Source organism: Castor canadensis, chromosome 6 (assembly GCF_047511655.1).
Source record: "Castor canadensis chromosome 6, mCasCan1.hap1v2, whole genome shotgun sequence".
Lineage (NCBI taxonomy): Eukaryota > Metazoa > Chordata > Mammalia > Rodentia > Castoridae > Castor > Castor canadensis.
Window position 1 is genome coordinate 74,631,837 of NC_133391.1, and position 20,087 is coordinate 74,651,923.

The following is a 20,087-nucleotide window of genomic DNA, read 5'->3' on the forward strand; positions in this document are numbered from 1 at the left end:
ACATACTGAAGATAAAACAAAGAAAATAATCCTGGAAGATAATGTAGTTCTTGGCCATATCAAATAGACTTGATTAACACTCTAGCCATCTAGCTGAGATACCAAAAATACCACACAGTAGAACTAGAGTAAGTCTACTCCAGATCTGTATTAATATAGACCAAAATCAAGGCTAAATAAGAAAATCCTGGTCAGCAGAATTTAGAGTTGGTTCTTGTCAAGTTAAAGGAGTTTGATCAATGCCTTGGGCCACCAGGAATGTATGTGAAATACTTACAAGATAATTGGAATAAACACAGTATATGTAGTCTTAGTATCCCTTATAAATACACGGATGAATTGAAATGTACATTGGATAGATGGTTGGTATAATGGGTGTTTGTTGCCTCATTTTCCATTATGAATTTGCATTGTTATAGTAGAAGTCTCCTAACATTCTTTTGAATCAATTAAAAAATTGGTGAGTTCAATTTTGACAGGATCACCAAATAAGATATCCTGTGTAATTATTAAGTATTTGACATTCCATCTAAGTGAATTTATTTGAATTATTTCTTCCCTGTGACCTTGAAACTCGAGTGAAATTGGTACAGAAAGCAATTGCAGTCAATCCATGTCAACATTAATAACCTAATATTATAGTCCATTAATTCCTGTAGCATATGCCTCCAAAAGTGACATAAATATCTTATTATTTTGTTCTGCATCTAGTAAAGATTTAAGATATCTTGTATGTTTGTTGCAAGTTTCTTTTAAAAATTTCTTGTACAATTAACAAATGTTAATAAAAATAAAATCAAAAAAAGGAAAAATCTCATGCAGCACTGATCCAATTTCTGTTGCTTATAACTATAAGGCTAATGAGATCCAGTGATAGCAGAAGTCGTCTGAGTTCACTGCTAAGCATTCAATCATTATGGGATTTCAGCATTATATCTCAACTATTAAGGTTACCTCTCTCTCCATTTGCCTTGCTTCCAAGTTGGTGAGCTAGTTGGTATGTAATAGGATTTGGATTAAGTCCAACTGAACATGAGGGAAAGGCTGCTTCAGATCACCCAAAAATCTCTTAGCAACTGATTCTATTTTGTTTCCTATTTGCCTTTGGGTAGACTTCTCAGTCTGCCCCAGTCTCAGCAAGAAAATGTAACAGTGGGTGTAGACATTGATTTCATGTAGCTTCAAAGGTGGATTAAGAGGATTACTCTGTTACATAAGCATTCCTCATTCATAGATTAAAAGTAAACCCTAATTACAATTCCTTGGTGTTCCAAAAACTCCAGATTAGAAAGCATTTTTTACAAGCAACAGAGCAACAAGATAATGAGATCACTTTCAGTTTCTGCTAGAATGTAAGAATTCTCAATTACATGAACCATTCTGGGCCCCAGATAGGGCAAGTGCACTTAGCACCAGCCAAATTCCTTTTATGGACTATTGACTTTCCAGGAAAGTTTTTACTTTCTTTTGCTTTCCTCAGGGCAGAACTTGTTGGTCCTTAGCTTTATATACTCCTGCTTTATTTTGACATACATATGTGTAATATGTATGTATTATATATGTATACATTAATGCCTTCAAAGCAGAATGGGCAAAAAAACATGATTTTTCATAAAGGAAGCTTTCAGCATTTCTACACAATATTAGTTCTCCACTGGGCCAGAAACAGTCTATGTTTTGGCTGAGGTACAGAAATATGCTATATATAACCTCAGGAAAAATGGGTATAATCTTTTAGTACTGTCTCTTCCTGTAAGGGTGTAAAAATCACATAAGAAATCTCAGATTCTATTCCAGGGATTAGCCTATACGTCACCCAAACATCATGGTTGCCTATAATGACCGTGGGTTTTAAAATATTTTCTTTCACTTTCTCTTTTATACCATATGTGGGAAATGAGAACATAATCTATTGTCTGTCTCTGACTTTTATTATTTTTATTTCAGGTTATGATACTAGAACACAACCCAATTTAAATGCTTGGTGTACATAAATATGGTTGAACTAATTACTGTCCAGTAAACATGATTGTTGGGACCTGCCTAAATCTATGCCAGCTTAATGCAGCCCATATAAATTAGGCTAATGAAGGCAAAGAGAGGGCAAGCTTAAAAGGAATGGTTTTAGTATTTCACAGACGAGTCTTGCAGTTAACAAAAACATAGTATTAGTTCGCATCTACATTTATCAAACTTTCTGATGGTTGCCTTGTTCTATACTTTATACAAACTATAAAAACTTTATGCAAACTTTATAGTTTAAACTTTATAGTTTATAGTTTAAAGTTTGTATAAAGTATAGAACAACTCTGTATATAACTAAGTTACAGACCAAGCATTTATTTTCAATGACTCAAAAAACCTTATTATGACTTCCTTCTCAAAAGTCTACTATATTTAGATTGTTTGAGAGAATATGCATGCTTTTTCTAAAGCATAAAGCTAACAAAATCTTGAGTGCAGGCAAATTACTAAATCTACAGTTTTTTTATAAATTAATTCCTCTAGTAATTTATTATAATGATGTGCCTTGTAGTGCAAAAGTTCATATATTCATGTTATAGATAGGTCAAGTTTATCCACATACCTGGTGCTATATCCAATCAATGCTTTTTTAGGGGTTGTAGTTTCCAACAAGTTATTTGCCTTCTACATGAGAAAGTTTTGAGTGTCAATAGTGAGTTTCTATCATTCCAGTGACTCACTGAAATACTACTTTAATAATTTACTGTTGTCATGGTAATGTTTTATCATCATAGTACTGTTCATTTGCTAATATTTTGGAAAAGAGAAATATTTTCAGATAGACTATCCAGTGGACTACTGTGATTGTTTCACTGTTGATTATGTGCTGGAGAACAACCCAAGTATTTTCACAGGTAATGGGATGAAGCCCTAAAAATATACATGATAATTTTTGTAATTTGAGTATTTATTTCTGATTAATTCTGGTACATGATAAGGCTAGTATAAATCCAGTTGGAATAGTTCAATTACATGCAAAACAATCTCATAGAGATATTGAGTGGCAAAGCATTCAAATGCTATGTATTGATGAATATGAGTGTTTTTGAAAATAACATCTAATGTTTTGAGCATATATACTGTTTGTCATTTACTCTTCCAAGTTTTTTTGAACTAATTTAATCTTAAAAATTCTCTATGAAATATATACTACTTCATTTAAATTTTATAGGTGAGGAAAAAGCAAGAGATTAAGTAATTTGCCCAAGGTCCTATCACAGGAAAACTGGTAGAGCCAGGTACCAAACTGACTCCGGAGTCTGCACTCCTGTGTTCTCCTCATTGTTTGTACTTTATCACACAAAATGTCTTGATATAATGCAAACCAGAGTGGTATGTTACCTTATAACATACAAGGACCTTCTGATCATCAGAGCAGAGGAAAAACTGTTACTGGGGAGATATTTAGAAGGAAATGAGGGTCACTAATTCCTTGCTTTACTCTAAACATGATTTTTTTTTTTAATCGAATAGGGAATGTCTTTGCTTTTTTTTTTTTTCTTTTAAAATTTAATCTACCCAAAAGGCTGAATCTAAGTGCAGTAGAGTTAGTCTTTCTTCTTTGGGTGAAAACTAAGGTTATGATTAGCTTCTGAAATATTATCTACAATTAAGAAATAAGTGGAGTACCTATCTGCTACTCACTCCTAGAGTACTGACTTGCTTTAAGATAGCTTTAAGTCTAAAGTGTTTGCTAGTGATAAATTAACTGCATTAGAAATTTCTTTAGTGAATTGTCTCAGGCTGGGAAAAGGAGTGAGAAAGGAAGAGAATGTTTGGTTCATTAAGAAAATTCTCCAGGATCCGGGGCTTTTCCAAGATGACAGCAACAGGGAGGAAGCAGAAAGCATGCCTCTTATAGTGAAATCTTGGAGAGACACTGGAGACACACCTTGCAGGCAAAACCACCGAGAAGATGCAAAACTTTGACCCCTCCACACCTCCAGCTGGTGTAGAGTATCTCCAATTCACATTAATGAAGAAACCAGGAGGGCAACCAGGCCACCAGTCGCCCGCGCCCAGAAGGCTTGGGAAGACGCGGACAAGGTGAGCTTAGTGGTACGCAGTACTCCTACAGACAAGCCTGGGCCAGATCAGCATAGCCTCCTGGACAGACAGACCTCCACCCAGGGAAAAATGAGAAACTGAGTAATAAGCAATAAGAACAATAAAGATACATGGGAAAGAGGGTGGGGCACCGTGGGCGCCAAAGATTGGGGGAAAGGAATCCTTCTCAGAACTGTAAATTAACAAGCCAGGCAGGCCAGAAAGGCTCTGGTGGGAGCCGGGCGTACGCCCAGCAACCAGGAGTGGGAAAGCTTGTGAGAGTGGCGGAGGGAGGAAAACTCCACAGGAGAGAGGGGAAGACCCACTTCCACGTGAACTGTAAACAAACACTGCTGCTGGCAGGAGCAGCAACACCGCCCAGTAATCAGGAGTGGGAAATCTTATAAAAGTGGCGGTGGGAGGAAAACTCCTCAGGAGAGTGGGGAAGACCCACTTCCCATGGGAGCTGTAAACAAACACACAGGCCTGAGAAAGCAGGTGCAGTGTCAACTCCCCCAGCACAGGAGAACTCTGATTAAATAAAGCCTGTGGGGCCAGGTGAATGCTAAGCTCACCCCTGAGATCTGCATAAATAACACCTCCAGCAACAGCAGGCTGACAGCAGCAGGCAGGCAAATCACAGCTGCAGATACCATTCACAGTACTGTCTCCAGACTCTTTTTTTTTTCCTCTCTCCCTACCTCTGATGAGAAAACAACGAAACTACACCAGCATGCTGAAAAATTACTGAAACTGTATTGCATTTGAACTTGGGACACTTTGTGGGTTTTTGTTTTTTGGTTTTTGGTTTTTTTTTTTTTGTACAGTTTTGTTCTATTTTATGTGTCCCCTTTGATGAGACAACGACAGAACAACATCTGAAGCACCATCTCCAGGACTGGAGACTGAGACGGACACCAAAATTATTAAGACTGAAACTTCATTGCATTTGAACTTGGAGGGTTTTTTATTTTATTTTTTTATTATCTATTTTTCATTTTGTTTCTTTTATATATATATATTTCTTTCATTTACTTATTTTTTATTTTTATTCTTATCTTTATTCTTTTTATTTTTTATTTTCTCTAATGCCTGTTCAGCTTACTGTCAATTAGTACACTAATGCTCCCTGTTTATATCTTTGTAACTTTCTTGTTTGGTTCCTTGTTTCATTTTCTCCTACTTGTCTGTTTATTTGTTTTTCCCTTTTCTTCCACTTCTTGCTTTCCATCTCCTCTCATCCTTCCATTCTAAATATTACCATTGTTATTATTACAAGCTAGAAAATACTTAATTGCACACAGTACAGGGGCAGCAACAACACCAAGGACAATGACAGGAAGACAGAAAAAAAAGGGAAACCAGTTGCCCCACAGCAAAAAATTAGTACAGGAACCAGAGAGAAATGAAGAAAACAGATAGTCAGATCCAGACTCCAACAAAATGAAGATAAACTATGCCAAAGAACCCAATGAAGCCCACAAGAATAATTTAGAAGAAGACATACTACAGGTACTCAATGAGAATTTTATAGAGATGATACTGGATATGGTCAACCAAAATATACAGGAGACACTCAAGAAATTCCAAGACAACAAAAATGGAGAATTTGAAAAAGCAAAAGAAGAAATAAAGGAAACCATAGAAGCACTGTATAAACACCAAAGTGAAACAGAGAACACAATTAATAAACAGATAAATGAACTCAGGACAAAAATAGACAACATTAAAGAGGAAACCACCCAGGATATGGATAACCTCAGAAAAAAGAACGAAACAGAACTGCAAAACAAAACAGAAGGCCAATCCAGCAGATAGAACAAAAGAAGACAGAATCTCAGAACTTGAAGATGAAATGGTAATCAAAGGAGAAACCTAACAACTATTAATTAAACAACTCAAGACCTGTGAAAAGAAAATGCAAGAACTCACCGACTCCATCAAAAGACCAAACTTGAGAATCATGGGCATCGAAAAAGGAAAAGAGGAGCAAGCAAAGGGAATGCGTAATATATTCAACAAAATAATAACAGAAAATTTCCCAACTCTAGAGAAAGATATTCCCATACAGATGCAAGAGGCCTCCAGGACAAAAAACAGACCAGATCAAAATAGAACTACCCCACGACATACCATCATTAAAACAACAACTTCAGAAATTAGGGAAAGAATATTGAAGGCTGTAAGAGAGAAAAAACAAATAACACACAAAGGTAAACCCATCAAAATCACAGCGGACTTCTCAACAGAAACATTAAAAGCAAGAAGAGCGTGGGGTGAGATCTTCCCGGCACTGAATGAAAATAACTTCAATCCCAGGATACTCTACCCAGCAAAACTATCATTCAAAACAGATGGAGCAATAAAAGTCTTCCATGATAAGCAGAAACTAAAACAATATGTGACCACAAAGCCACCACTACAAAAGATTCTTCAAGGGATTCTGCACACAGAAAGTGAAACCCAACTTAACCATGAAAAGACAGGCAGCATCAAACCACAGGAAAAGAAAAAGCAAGAAAGTAGAGAGTAACCTCAACTTAGGTACACACAATCAAACCTTCAAGCAATTAAGCCAACTACATGACAGGAATCACCACATACCTATCAGTACTAACACTTAATGTTAAAGGACTTAATTCACCCATCAAAAGGCACCATTTGACAAAATGGTTTAAAAAGGAAGATCCAACAATTTGTTGCTTACAGGAGACCCATCTCACTGACAGAAATAAGCATAGGCTTAGTATGAAAGGTTGGAAGAAGATTTACCAAGCCAATGGCCCCCGAAAACAGGCAGGAGTAGCAATACTTATCTCTGACAAAGTAGACTTCAAACCTACATTGATCAAATGAGATAAAGAAGGACATTCTGTACTAATAAAAGGGGAAATAGACCAAAAGGAAATAATAATCATCAACCTGTATGCACCCAATGTCAACGCACCCAATTTCATCAAACATACCCTGAAAGACCTAAAAGCATACATTAATGCCAACACAGTGGTTGTGGGAAACTTTAACACCCCATTATCATCAATAGATAGGTCATCCAAACAAAAAATCAATAAAGAAATCCAAGATCTAAAATATACAATAGATCAAATGGACCTACTTGATGTCTACAAAACATTTCATCCAACTGCTACACAATATACATTCTTCGCAGCAGCCCATGGAACCTTCTCTAAAATAGACCATATCCTAGGGCACAAAGCAAGCCTCAACAAATATAAGAAAATAGAAATTATACCGTGTATACTATCTGATCACAATGCAGTAAAACTAGAACTCAACAACAAAAGTAAAGACAAAAAACGTGCAAACAGCTGGAAACTAAATAACTCATTACTTAATGAACAATGGATCATCGATGAAATAAAAGAGGAAATTAAATGTTTCCTGGAAGTCAAAGAAAATGAAAACACAACCTACCGATACCTATGGGACACAGCTAAGGCAGTCCTGAGAGGAAACTTTATAGCCATGAGTGCATATATTAAAAAGGGTGAAAGATCCCAAATCAATGACCTAATGATACATCTCAAACTCCTAGAAAAACAAGAACAAGCAAATCCCCAAACAAATAGAAGGAGAGAAATAATAAAAATAAGAGCTGAAATCAATGAAATAGAAACCAATAAACCATACAAAGAATTAATGAAACAAAAAATTGGTTCTTTGAAAAAATAAACAAGATGGATAGACCCCTGGCAAACTTGACTAAAATGAGGAGAGAAAAAACCCAAATTAGTAGAATCAGAAATGCAAAAGGGGAGATAATAACAAACACCATGGAAGTCCAGGAAAGCATCAGAGACTACTTCGAGAACCTATGTTCAAATAATTTTGGAAATCTTAAAGAAATGGACAGATTTCTAGATACATATGAACATCCAAAACTGAACCAAGAGAAAATTAATCACCTGAGTAGATCTATAACACAAAATGAAATTGAAGCAGCAATCAAGAGTCTCCCCAAAAAGAAAAGTCCAGGACCTCATGGATTCTCTGCTGAATTCTAGCAGACCTTTAAAGAAGAATTGATACCAACCCTCCTTAAACTGTTCCATGAAATAGAAAGGGAAGGAAAACTGCCAAACACATTTTATGAAGCCAGTATTACACTTATCCCAAAACCAGGCAAAGACACCTCCAAAAAGGAGAACTATAGGCCAATCTCCTTAATGAACATTGATGCAAAAATCCTCAACAAAATAATGGCAAACCTAATTCAACAATACATCAAAAAGATTATTCACCATGACCAAGTAGGCTTCATCCCAGGGATGCAAGGGTGGTTCAACATACAAAAATCAATAAACGTAATAAACCACATTAACAGAAGCAAAGACAAAAACCACTTGATCATCTCAATAGATGCAGAAAAAGCCTTTCATAAGATCCAACACTATTTCATGATAAAAGCTCTAAGAAAACTAGGAATATAAGAAAAGTACCTCAACATTATAAAAGCTATATATGACAAACCTACAGCCAGCATTATATTTAACAGAGAAAAACTGAAACCATTTCCTCTAAAATCATGAACCAGACAAGGATGCCCACTATCTCCACTCCTATTCAACATAATACTGGAATTCCTAGCCAGAACAATTAGGCAAGAAGAAGGAATAAAAGGAATACAAATAGGTAAAGAAACTGTCAAAATATCCCTATTTGCAGATGACATGATCCTATACCGTAAAGACCAAAAAAACTCAACTCAGAAGTTTCTAGACATCATCAATAGCTACAGCAAAGTAGCAGGATATAAAATCAACATAGAAAAATCATTAGCACTTCTATAAACTAACAATAAACAAACTGAAAAAGAATGTATGAAAACAATTCAATTTACAATAACCTCAAAAAAAATCAAATACTTAGATGAAAACCTAACAAAAGATGTGAGTGACCTCTACAAGGAAAATTATACACTTCTGAAGAAAGAGATTGAGGAAGACTATAGAAAGTGGAGAGATCTCCCATGCTCATGGATTGGTAGAATCAACATAGTAAAAATGTCTATACTCCCAAAAGTAATCTACATGTTTAATGCAATTCCCATCAAAATTCCAATGACATTCATTAAAGAGATTGAAAAATCTACCCTGAAATTTGTATGGAAACAAAAGAGGCCATGAATAGCCAAGGATATACTCAGTCAAATGAACAATGCTGGAGGTATCACGATACCTGACTTCAAACTATATTACAAAGCAACAATGATAAAAACAGCATGGTACTGACACAAAAACAGACATGAAGACCAGTGGAACAGAATAGAGGACCCAGATATGAAGCCACACAACTATAACCAACTTGTCTTTGACAAAGGAGCTAAAAATATACGATGGAGAAATAGCAGCCTCTTCAACAAAAACTGCTGGGAAAAACAGTCTGCACAAAACTGAAACTAGATCCATGTATATCACCCTATACCAAGATTAACTCAAAATGGATCAAGGATCTTAATATCAGACCCCAAACTCTAAAGTTAATACAGGAAAGAGTATGAAATACTCTGGAGTTAGTAGGTAGATGTAAGAACTTTCTCAACGAAACCCCAGCAGCACAGGAACTAAGAGATAACATAGATAAATGTGACCTCATAAAACTACAAAGCTTCTGTTCATCAAAAGAAGTGGTCTCTAAACTGAAGAGAATACCCTTAGATTGGGAGAAAATATTTGCCAGCTATACATCAGACAAAGGACTGATAACCAGAATATATAGGGAACTTAAAAAACTAAATTCTCCCAAAACTAATGAACCAATAAAGAAATGAGCAAGTGAACTAAACAGAAATTTCTCAAAAGAAGAAATTCAAATGGCCAAAAAACACATGAAAAAATGATCACCATCTCTAGCAATAAAGGAAATGCAAATTAAAACCACACTAAATTCCACCTCACCCCTGTTAGAATAGCCATCATTAGCAACACCACGAACAACAAGTGTTGGCAAGGATGCGGGGAAAAAGGAACCCTCTTACACTGTTGTTGGGAATGTAAACTAGTACAACCACTCTGGAAAACAATTTGGAGGCTATTTAAAAAGCTAGACATTGATCTACCATTTGATCCAGCAATACCACTCTTGGGGATGTACCCAAAAGAATGTGACACAGGTTACTCCAGAGGCACCTGCACACCCATGTTTATTGCAGCACTATTCACAATATGCAAGTTATGGAAACAGCCAAGATGCCCCAGCACTGACGAATGGATTAAGAAAATGTGGTATCTATACACAATGGAATTTTATGCAGCCATGAAGAAGAACGAAATGTTATCATTCCCTGATAAATGGATGGAATTGGAGAACATCATTCTGAGTGAGGTTAGCCTTGCCCCAAAGACCAAAAATTGTATGTTCTCCCTCATATGTGGACATTAGATCAATGGCAAACACTACAATGGGATTGGACTTTGAGCACATGATAAAAGCAAGAGCACACAAGGGAGGGGTGAGGATAGGTAAGACACCTAAAAAACTAGCTGGCGTTTCTTGCCCTTAATGCAGAGAAACTAAAGCAGATACCTTAAAAGCAACTGAGGCCAATAGGAAAAATGGACCAGGAACTAGAGAAAAGGTTAGATCAAAAAGAATTAACCTAGAAGGTAACACACACGCACAGGAAATTAATGTGAGTCAACTCCCTGTATAGCTATCCTTATCTCAACCAGGAACATTTGTTCCTCCCTATTATTGCTTATACTCTCTCTTCAACAAAATTAGAGATAAGGGCAAAATAGTTTCTGCCGGGTGTCCAGGAGGTGGGGGGGAGAGGGAGGGGGTGGAGTGGGTGATAAGGGAGGGGGTGGGGGCAGGGGGGAGAAATGAATGCACATATGAATAATAAAACAATAAAAAAACAAAGAAAATTCTCCGGAATCTTCATCTTTCCAGCTACCTTTCTTTGGTTATATGTACAAAATTCTGAAGAAAGCTTCATCTGTTTTCTTTTTTAGAATTGTCCTTTTAAAAAACTCCGTATAACTAGTGAATTCATACAATAGGATTAGTGTAATAGAAAATGTTTGTAACTATATTTTTCACATTTAATTATAGTGTTTCTCTAAAGTGGCACTGGGAAGACACTAAAACATTAAAATAAATTTCACCCTCAGTATAAACCTCTGTCTCTTCCTCCATGCAATCAGTAACTTCCCAGGCCTGGGGATGTAGGTCAGTGTTAGAGTGTTTGCTCAGCATGCACAAAGACCTGAGGCCAATCCTCAGCACATCCCCATCCAAAAAACAAAAAAAAAAGCAGAAATAAATAAAAAAGAAAACTCCTATACCCCAGGTCCAAATGGTTCATAATATATCCAAGGATTTCAAGAAGTTTTCTTTCTTTCTTTTTTGTTTTTTTCTTGCTTTGCTAAAACCTCCAGGTAAGGCAGTCCATCTTTTTTGTAGTCCTGCTATACTCTTGAAATATTTTTCTTCTCTGTTATTTCTGAATTGTTCTTGAATCAAAAATTTCAAACATATCAACAAAGTCCTTATTTCACTGGAAAAATTTAACATTTTAGTGTTATTAAAAAAGTCTAACATGAGTTGTTCTTTTCCTTAGCTTTTTACATCTACTTATTTCCTGTATGCTTTTATTTTGTTCAATTATGTTTAATTGTAAAATAAATCTCAGTGAACTTTAAAAAGGAATTAGGCACATATATGAAATATATGTGATGCATAAAATGTGTCTCTTAGAATGATTCTTTTCAACCAGAAGGGAATATGTGAAATCTTCTTAAGCATATTTATTGCACATTTATGAATGTATTTAATTAAGATTCAGTTCATACTTTTTCTTATCCACTGAAAAAATTAATAAATTTCTATCTATGCATTCATTCTTTAATAAACATCTATCAGTGTTTATATAAACATTTCTGTAGAATGGTGTTAAGTGTTTTACCCTAATTTATAGAATATTCACATGCTAGAGAAAGTGTCTTTAATTTATTCCTAGGCAGTAAAATTAGCTTTTCAAAAAATAAGTATATTCAAATTTCCTCTACAGTGATAGCAATCTCACTAGATTCTGATTTCTGAGAATGGAAATCAAGTCTTCTCTCAGTAAATTTTTCCAAACTTCCCAAATTCTATATTCAAGGACTTAGCAATTTCTTAATGTGACAGACACTCTGACAATTTGTGGAAGAATTTATATATTAGTGGAATAGAGAAACTATTATTGGAACTGTTAGTAAGATAATGGCAGTGTTACTAACAGGATGAAAAGACACAGTGTATATGGCAATTAAGTGAGAATTATTTGCATTCAGATGAATCTGGCCTTAAATCTCATCTCCCATCACTTGCTATGTGTATCCTTAGGCAAGTTGGTCAATCTCTGTGATCCTCAGTTTCCTAACCTATAAAATATGAATAAAAACAGAACTTAGTTCATAGGGATTTAATTGTGATTAATTAACATAACGTTTGGGCAAAACTTTTCATATCCTTGGCTCAAAATGCTAATTAACATTGTTTTAATCACTATTGCTATTAATAGATTATTTTCATTAATTACCTGTCAGATAACTATGGTGCTTATATGCTTTAACTATTTCCTTATTTACTCATTTACTTATTTATTTATTTAAAATGATCTTTTTAATTAGCACACAATCAGAGCTTGTTCACTTTAGAAATGTTGAAAATAAAGACAAGCAACATTGTTAAAATCAATAACAGCAATAATAAAAACTTGACATATCTACTACTCCTGATCACTAGTAATATCTTCAGCTGATATATTTTTGGATTGTTTTTCTATAGAATATGCTCATGTATATGCATGTTCACATATACAATTTTTTAAATTATTCATTTATTTACACAGGCACATGTGAATATGCACATATTAAGGAAGTGAAAAATCACTGTTTTACAGCCTCCATTTTATCAGTTAATTTCAACATTTTCATTTCAGAAAGTTTTGTCTCTTTGCTCTTCAGTTAACAACCTATTTCTCCTTCTTGGCTTTAGATATTGCTTATAACTTATTTATCTCAATTAGTATTTAATCTAAGACTATACAATACATCTGGTATGCCCTCAATCACTTTCCACTCAAATAGTAGCTTTTTTAAAATGACATTGACTTATTACAGTGGCAGATAATAATTTGATTTTTCCTATTATTTTATCCTTTTATAAAACAGCTTGGTTTAGTAGACAGTCTCAAATTTTACCTAACAAAAAGAGAGGGAAAGCAGCACTATCTCAATACACCATTCTCAAAGAACATAATTTATCTATTTCCACTTCTTTAAAAATCTTAAATGATAATATTGGTTATATAATATGTCATAATATTGGAGTAAACAGAGACTTTGCTTAGCTATGACTCAGCTACAAACACTTTCATCAAGTTTTATAATAATCCCACTTTCAGTCTTTTACGCAAATATGTCATGGTCTGTACATCTCAGTCCCTCTTAAATTAATGTATGGTGTTAAGGTAGAAACTTCGTGATATCCAAGTTTCTTGTCTTGTGTTAGATTTCCATGTTGGCCAGGACCAGACACTCAATAATCTCTAACTACGTTAAAAATCCTAAATTACCCAGATGCTTAGGGGTATGCTAATGGGAATTCACTTTTTTCCAGCAATATGTATATTCATGTAGGCCTAAAGTTTTCAGCTAAGATTATATCAGCCTTAAAAACTATAACACAATTGAAAGTCAGATGTGTAGAGTAGATATTGCAATATATATCCATTACAGGAAGAGATGACATCCCATAATGGAGAGGGCCAACAACCCTTTCCTATGTCTCTGAACTTTGTTCAGAGTTATTTTTAACTATTATAAAGGGCAGAAAATTCAGTGATGGTTTAGTCTGTTTTGTGTGTTACTATAACAAAATATCTGAAGCTGAGAAATGTGTAGAGATCAGAGGTTTGTTTTGGCTTACAATTCTGGAGGCAAGATCAGGCAATGGCATCTGTTGAGGACCTCATGCTGTGTCACAATGTAGTAGATGACATCACACAGCAAGAGCAAGCTGGGAATCATCAATTGTAGAAGAGGTGCTCAGGTGGAGGTGCCATGCTCACTTGTAACAATCCTCACTCTGGACTTCTAATCTAGTTCCTCGAGAGCTAGAACGCCCAGGAAATAGCATTAATTTCTTCCAGAGGTGGAATCTCCAATCACCTCTTGTTAAAGTCCCCTAACTCTTAAAAAAATTCCACTTCTGAACACCACCATACAAGGGATTTAGCTTCCCACATGCGAACCTTTTGGGTACAAACCATACCCAAACCACTGAGAGTGACTAATGTCAAGATGTGAATGGCTGATTATACAGTACCTCAGGAGGTGCTGTGATTCTCTAGAGCAGTATCCTGTCAATGGTCCAAGGGCAAGAACTAAAATTGACATATATACCAGGATGAAATTAAAACAAATCAAGTGGTCTTTGAGAGGCAGCCATGTCACTGTTTTAAGAGCTCAGCAGACTAGTAGTGTGTCATATCTTAGTGACTTCTCAGTATTCTTGAATCAGTCCCAACATTCCTCCAAAACTAACTTTCCATCATTCTTAATTCTGCTGAACGACATTGCTAATTTAATCACAAGTGTATCAGTAAGCACATATGAAACTGATACATATAGAAAGAGAACAACCGCACAAATCTCTGTAGCAAAACTATATCTGTATGACACAGCAATTCTATGGTTAATTGTGTACTCAACAGCAATGACTACATATGCTCATTAAAGGATACTGCTCAACGATCTCCACGGCAGCACTAATACAAATAATTTTGTAGACTTCAAACTGGAAATCACTCAAATGACATTCAATGGTAAAATATAAGCAAATATGAATATATTTAAATAATGATGATATATTTAATAATGAAATATATTAAAACCACAAGAACAAAGTATAACTACACAAGTATTTATGAGATTCCTAAACTTGTTATTGAGTAAAAGTACTCTGACACAAAAGGATGCATATTATTTTCTTCCATTTATATAAAGTATAAAACAGGAAAGCCAATATATCTTATTAAAGTCAGGATATTAATAGTCACTGTACTGTGCAACAGAATTTCTAACCACTAAGAAATGATAAATGTCTATGGTGATGGATATGTTAATTACCCATATTTGATCATTACACGATGTATGCATGTATCAAAACATAACATTTGACCCCATAAATGTGTACAATTATTATATATTAGTCAAAGCAAAATAAAACAAGAAAAATATGGCAGGGTACTTTATTCTCAAGGGAAAGAAGTATTTGAATGGAGCAAAAGAGATTATGCAGGACTAGTATTATTCTGCTTGACCAGAGTGCTGGTAACATGGGTGTATGAAAGCTTACTGAGCTGTATCTTTGTGGTTTGTGCATTTCTTCATATATCTACATATGTGTGTGTATACACATATATTTATAGTATACACATGTATAATAATTTGATAAAAATGAAAAAGAACATACTTTTGTGTTTTCTCATCCCTTACAATTCCAGGTTTTTTTCTTCATCTACATAAGAAGCAGTCTGCTACAATGGGAAGGAACACACTTGAATTCAAGAGATCCAGATTTTTAACCTTGAGTACATAATCTCCTTGAACTTCAGACTTTTAATCTGTAAAATAGAACAAATACTTATAAAGTAATCATGAAAATTAAATGAGATAACTCATGGTAAAGTTTTTGGTAACTTATAAAATATATAAACATGCAAATGCATTGGGCTAATATAGGAAAAGATACCCAAGAAATATTTTTTCAGATGGATTTAATGATATTTGACATAATTATAGGTATAAAGAAAACACCTGCTTTTCTTTTGAGCAACTGATAAGCACTGCTAAATTTTGTAGTATTGCAGAGGTACTAAGTTCATAGAGGTTATGGACATGAAATTCCAAGTTATCCATTAAATCTTTTATTTATCATTTAGCAAATATTTATTCTGAGTTCATTGCATGACAATCAGCCTTCTAAGAACAGAAGAAAATAGTCTTTTGCACTCCTGGTTCATTCTATAGAGGAGGGAGTTAATATTTGTGTTCACATTTCTCCTCTGATGTTTACTGCCCATGTAATTTTGTACGTAGTACTTCTCTAAGCATCAGATCATGTACACATGATCATGTACAGTGAAATTATAAGAATGGACATCACAAAAGCCATCTGAGTGTTCTAAGAACTAATGCCGGTAATGTTACCTGTACACAATTTATCACAAATAAATGAATGCTAACAGTTGTTACTATGACCATGGTCCTGGCTTCCATGGAATTACAGGGGGATAGTCCCATTATTGTTATAAAATGACGTGTCTTCTAAATCTTCTCTTAATAAGACATAGTGGCTATCTTGATTTGGATTTGCATAAATTAAAAATGATTTAATTCAAAATCTACTAAAAATGTATTGACTTTCTAACAATCATGAAATTTCCAAAATTTCCAATCTTGGCAATATTTGACTAATTTACATGTGATAATTAGAAAAGTACGCATGACATGCATCACCAATACTGCTTCCCAGCTGTCTTCTTGCCTCCATTTCATTACCTGTCAATTATTTTGAATATTTTGTGTCATAGTGATAGAACTCAAAAGGTAAACTTTCATCTTCCTCTTCAAAATTCCCTATTTCCTACAAGTCAAAGTTCTAGATCCTTATGACAACAAATGTCCAGTGTCAATCATGATCTGACTGCCTCTGAGCTGTCCAACTACATCTTCCAATTCATGTTCCCAACTCCATACTTGATACTCCATTCGCTAAGAATTACTTACAACCCAATGGGCACTCCACCACATTTCTGCTAATGTGTCTTTGCCAGGTGGTCCTACCTGCCTCACCCATCCATTGCATGCTAATCAGTCTTCTAAGAACTGCTTCTTCTTCCTGCTTCTATTCCACCAGCTCAGAGGAACTTGTCTTTCCTCTTTAGATAAAAAGAAAACCTTCATTACTAGCCTAGTTTGCTCACCTTTGCTCCTTTCCCTTTTCCTCAGTTTTTTACAGTGAAATCATATACAAACTAATATATGGTATAGATAAGGACAGAAGCCAGAGTTTGCTTCTTGACATTTCCTTCATTTCCGGGAGGTTTCAGACCCACACTAATCAGGGTGAGCAACTATTTCTGATTTAACTCTGCTCTTTTAGAGCAAAATTTACTACAGGCAATATGTGAGCAATTGGACATGACTGTCTTCCAATAAAATTTTATTTATAACAATAGGTCGTAGTCCAGACTCAGTCTGCTCTTATGGCTTGCTGATCTTTGGTTTAAACGACAGTACAAGGATGACAATGATGGTACTAAAGTAGTTCCTCATTGAGTGTTTACCATATGGAAGGAATTGTGCCGAATTATTGACATAATGCTATAATACATGTTGCCATTTTACAGATAGAAATACTAAACATAAGGAAAGTTCATGTCCTGCAACTGGACAGTGTCTGATTTCACCTTTTAAATCTTTGCTTCTCCTTACTGACTAGAAAATTTCCTAAAGCCCTTCAATTTGTAATGCTATGTCAATCGTTGACAGCTACTGAAGGAGTATGTTTATAGCAAATACTCTCTTCACTTGTACATCGGCAAGTACTCACCCTGTCATAGGGCTCTGAATGCCTTTACAAACATTCAGAGCCATGTGTGGACTCTTGCTCAAATTCCAGAACCTTCTCACTTTTCCAGTGCTGACTTTCGCAGACACTAAGTAGAACGTTTTATAATCTCCAAAGCACAATGAACCATTTAATGCATTTAGTTGCATGGAAAAAATATCATTGAATCTTTAAGAAAGTGGGACCTAGTCCATTTTTGACCAAGTATTGAGGCCATATGATGAAAAATGCTTTTGAAAATCACTCTTAGCCAAATGTTTCAGATGTGGATAAGATACAAAGTCTCCCTCAGTTTTTCCCAGTAAGACTAGTAATAAATAACAGGAGTGTTTAGTGATTGTAACACTCCTTGACACTGACTGATTAAGAGGCAGGGTCTGACTTGGATTTTTCTTCAGTCAATGTCAAGAGAGAATAAAGATAATGATTCCCAGTGCTCAAGTTTCTCTCAGAGTGATGAATCCAGCCGATTGAAGCCATATCCGAGGACAACAATATCACCACAATGCTGCAACTTGAGGCTAGTTTATTAGCTTCCTCTATTTCATTCATGAAGTAATGGGTTTTGTTGAAAGTCAGCTTTCAGATTCACTCAATTCTGTGGAAACGATTCAGAGAAATTATGTCATCAATAACTGATAGGACACTGGTAATTAAGTGCACTTCTAAACTGAATACTCACATTCTCCAGAAATATGACCATTTTCTAGATTCACAAAAAAGGTGATGAAAACTGGGTTACTTAACTCCCCTTTACTAATCTCATTAAAACAATTCAAAGTTCCCTCACCAGGTACCATCTTTCTCTCCTGTATTGATGTCATGTACTGAGTACTCCGTTAAATTGTATATTCCCCTCCTGATGGTGATAGTACTATCCAAGCTTGGTGATTAAGTACATAGCCTTTGAGTTTAGAGAACTGGCTTGTGTCTGGTTTCGTCTCTTACTAACTAGATGACTTTGGGTATATTATGCATGGAAAGTGTTTAGCACAGTACCTGGAATAGACAGAGGAAGCAACTAATAAATGTTTTTTGCATTATCATGAAATAAGATATTTACATAAAAACAGTTACCCTGGCATGCGCTCAACAAATTATATATCCATGTATCTTTTGTGTTTCATGGGCCACCTGCAACACATAACCATGTAAAACAAAAGATGTAGGAATATTTCCAATATCATGAGATTACCAACAATCCTGTAACTGGATACTCTATTTCTATTACGATTTTGACCTTTTGTTATAACTCCTCTGTAATATCCCTGAAAACCAAGACCATTTACCTGCCTATAAAATAGAATAGTGTTAGATGTGCCAGCTATGTTGGTATACACGGTTTCCCACTTCACCCATTGAATGCTATGTAGAGCAAGGATAAACCATCCTCAACCCAAAATAAGGCCATGACTACAAGTTAAATTAGTCCATCCAATTGAAACTAAAGTCTTTGCTTCTTAAAAATTATATAATGATCTTGCATAAATATAGGACAAGAGACTTCAGTGATAGTCTGATTAGCTTATGAATTTATTTGTCATCCATTGTTCATATATTAAGTGTTTACCACCTGGCAAGTAGTGAAAATGAAAACAAAGAGATGCCTTCATAAAGCTTAAAATACAGTAGGAAACACAGTTAGAATGTTACATAAAATAAGCATGAAAGTAGTGACATGGCACACATCGGCAGCTTTGAAAGCTAATAATATGGAGATACCAACTGGAGGTAGGATAATGTCTTGGACATGGCAGAATTTTCTTTTCCATGTTGCATGCGGCTGGGCAGCTGTGTTCTCATTGCCTCAAGGATAGGATGTTCCCACAGAGCACAGAAGAGAAGGCAGATTTTCCTGTCTTTTGAGATTCAAATACCCATGCCCTAAGAAAACAGAAAAAAAAGATCCAGAATAATTCATCATGAGAAAGAACAAGGCCTCCTCCTGCCAGACAAGAAAGTCATTTATTTGATAAAGGAGAAAAGCAGAATGAATCGAAGACATAAGCAAGTAAAATCTCTGAGTGAAGAATGAAATCCTACAATCTATTTCATAGGACAAAATCCTAAGTAGAACAAAGAGGACATGACTCTTCATTGCTTCTGCACAAACATAAATTTAGATTCACAGTTAGTTATTTACTTCATTGTGATGCTAACGCCAACTTATTCCCATGAAGCCCAAAATGGCATGGAAACAGAAAAAAAGAAGAACTACTAAACCTAAAGTGAGCGTTTAGATGATTGCAAGAGACATCTCCTTTGTGGCCTATGAAGATGATTAACCTCAGACCAGATGGCATGGTGGGCTATTTGCTAAATATCAGTGTAGACAGATAACATTAATTTCCAGATGCACAAAACCCTTC

At 35.2% G+C, this 20,087-nt stretch overlaps 1 long non-coding RNA gene across 1 annotated transcript in view; it reads right to left on the reverse strand.

Moving 5' to 3' along the window:
• Nucleotides 1–19,598, reverse strand: part of LOC141423894 (uncharacterized) — a 36,184-nt gene extending 16,586 nt beyond the window's left edge. Inside the window, exons 1-3 of the long non-coding RNA XR_012448657.1 lie at nt 19,445–19,598; nt 17,701–18,316; nt 15,559–15,709 (exon numbers count right to left, since the gene is read on the reverse strand). This is a non-coding gene — a long non-coding RNA (uncharacterized lncRNA). The remainder of the gene's footprint in view (nt 1–15,558; nt 15,710–17,700; nt 18,317–19,444) is intronic.
• Nucleotides 19,599–20,087: the final 489 nt, after the last annotated feature.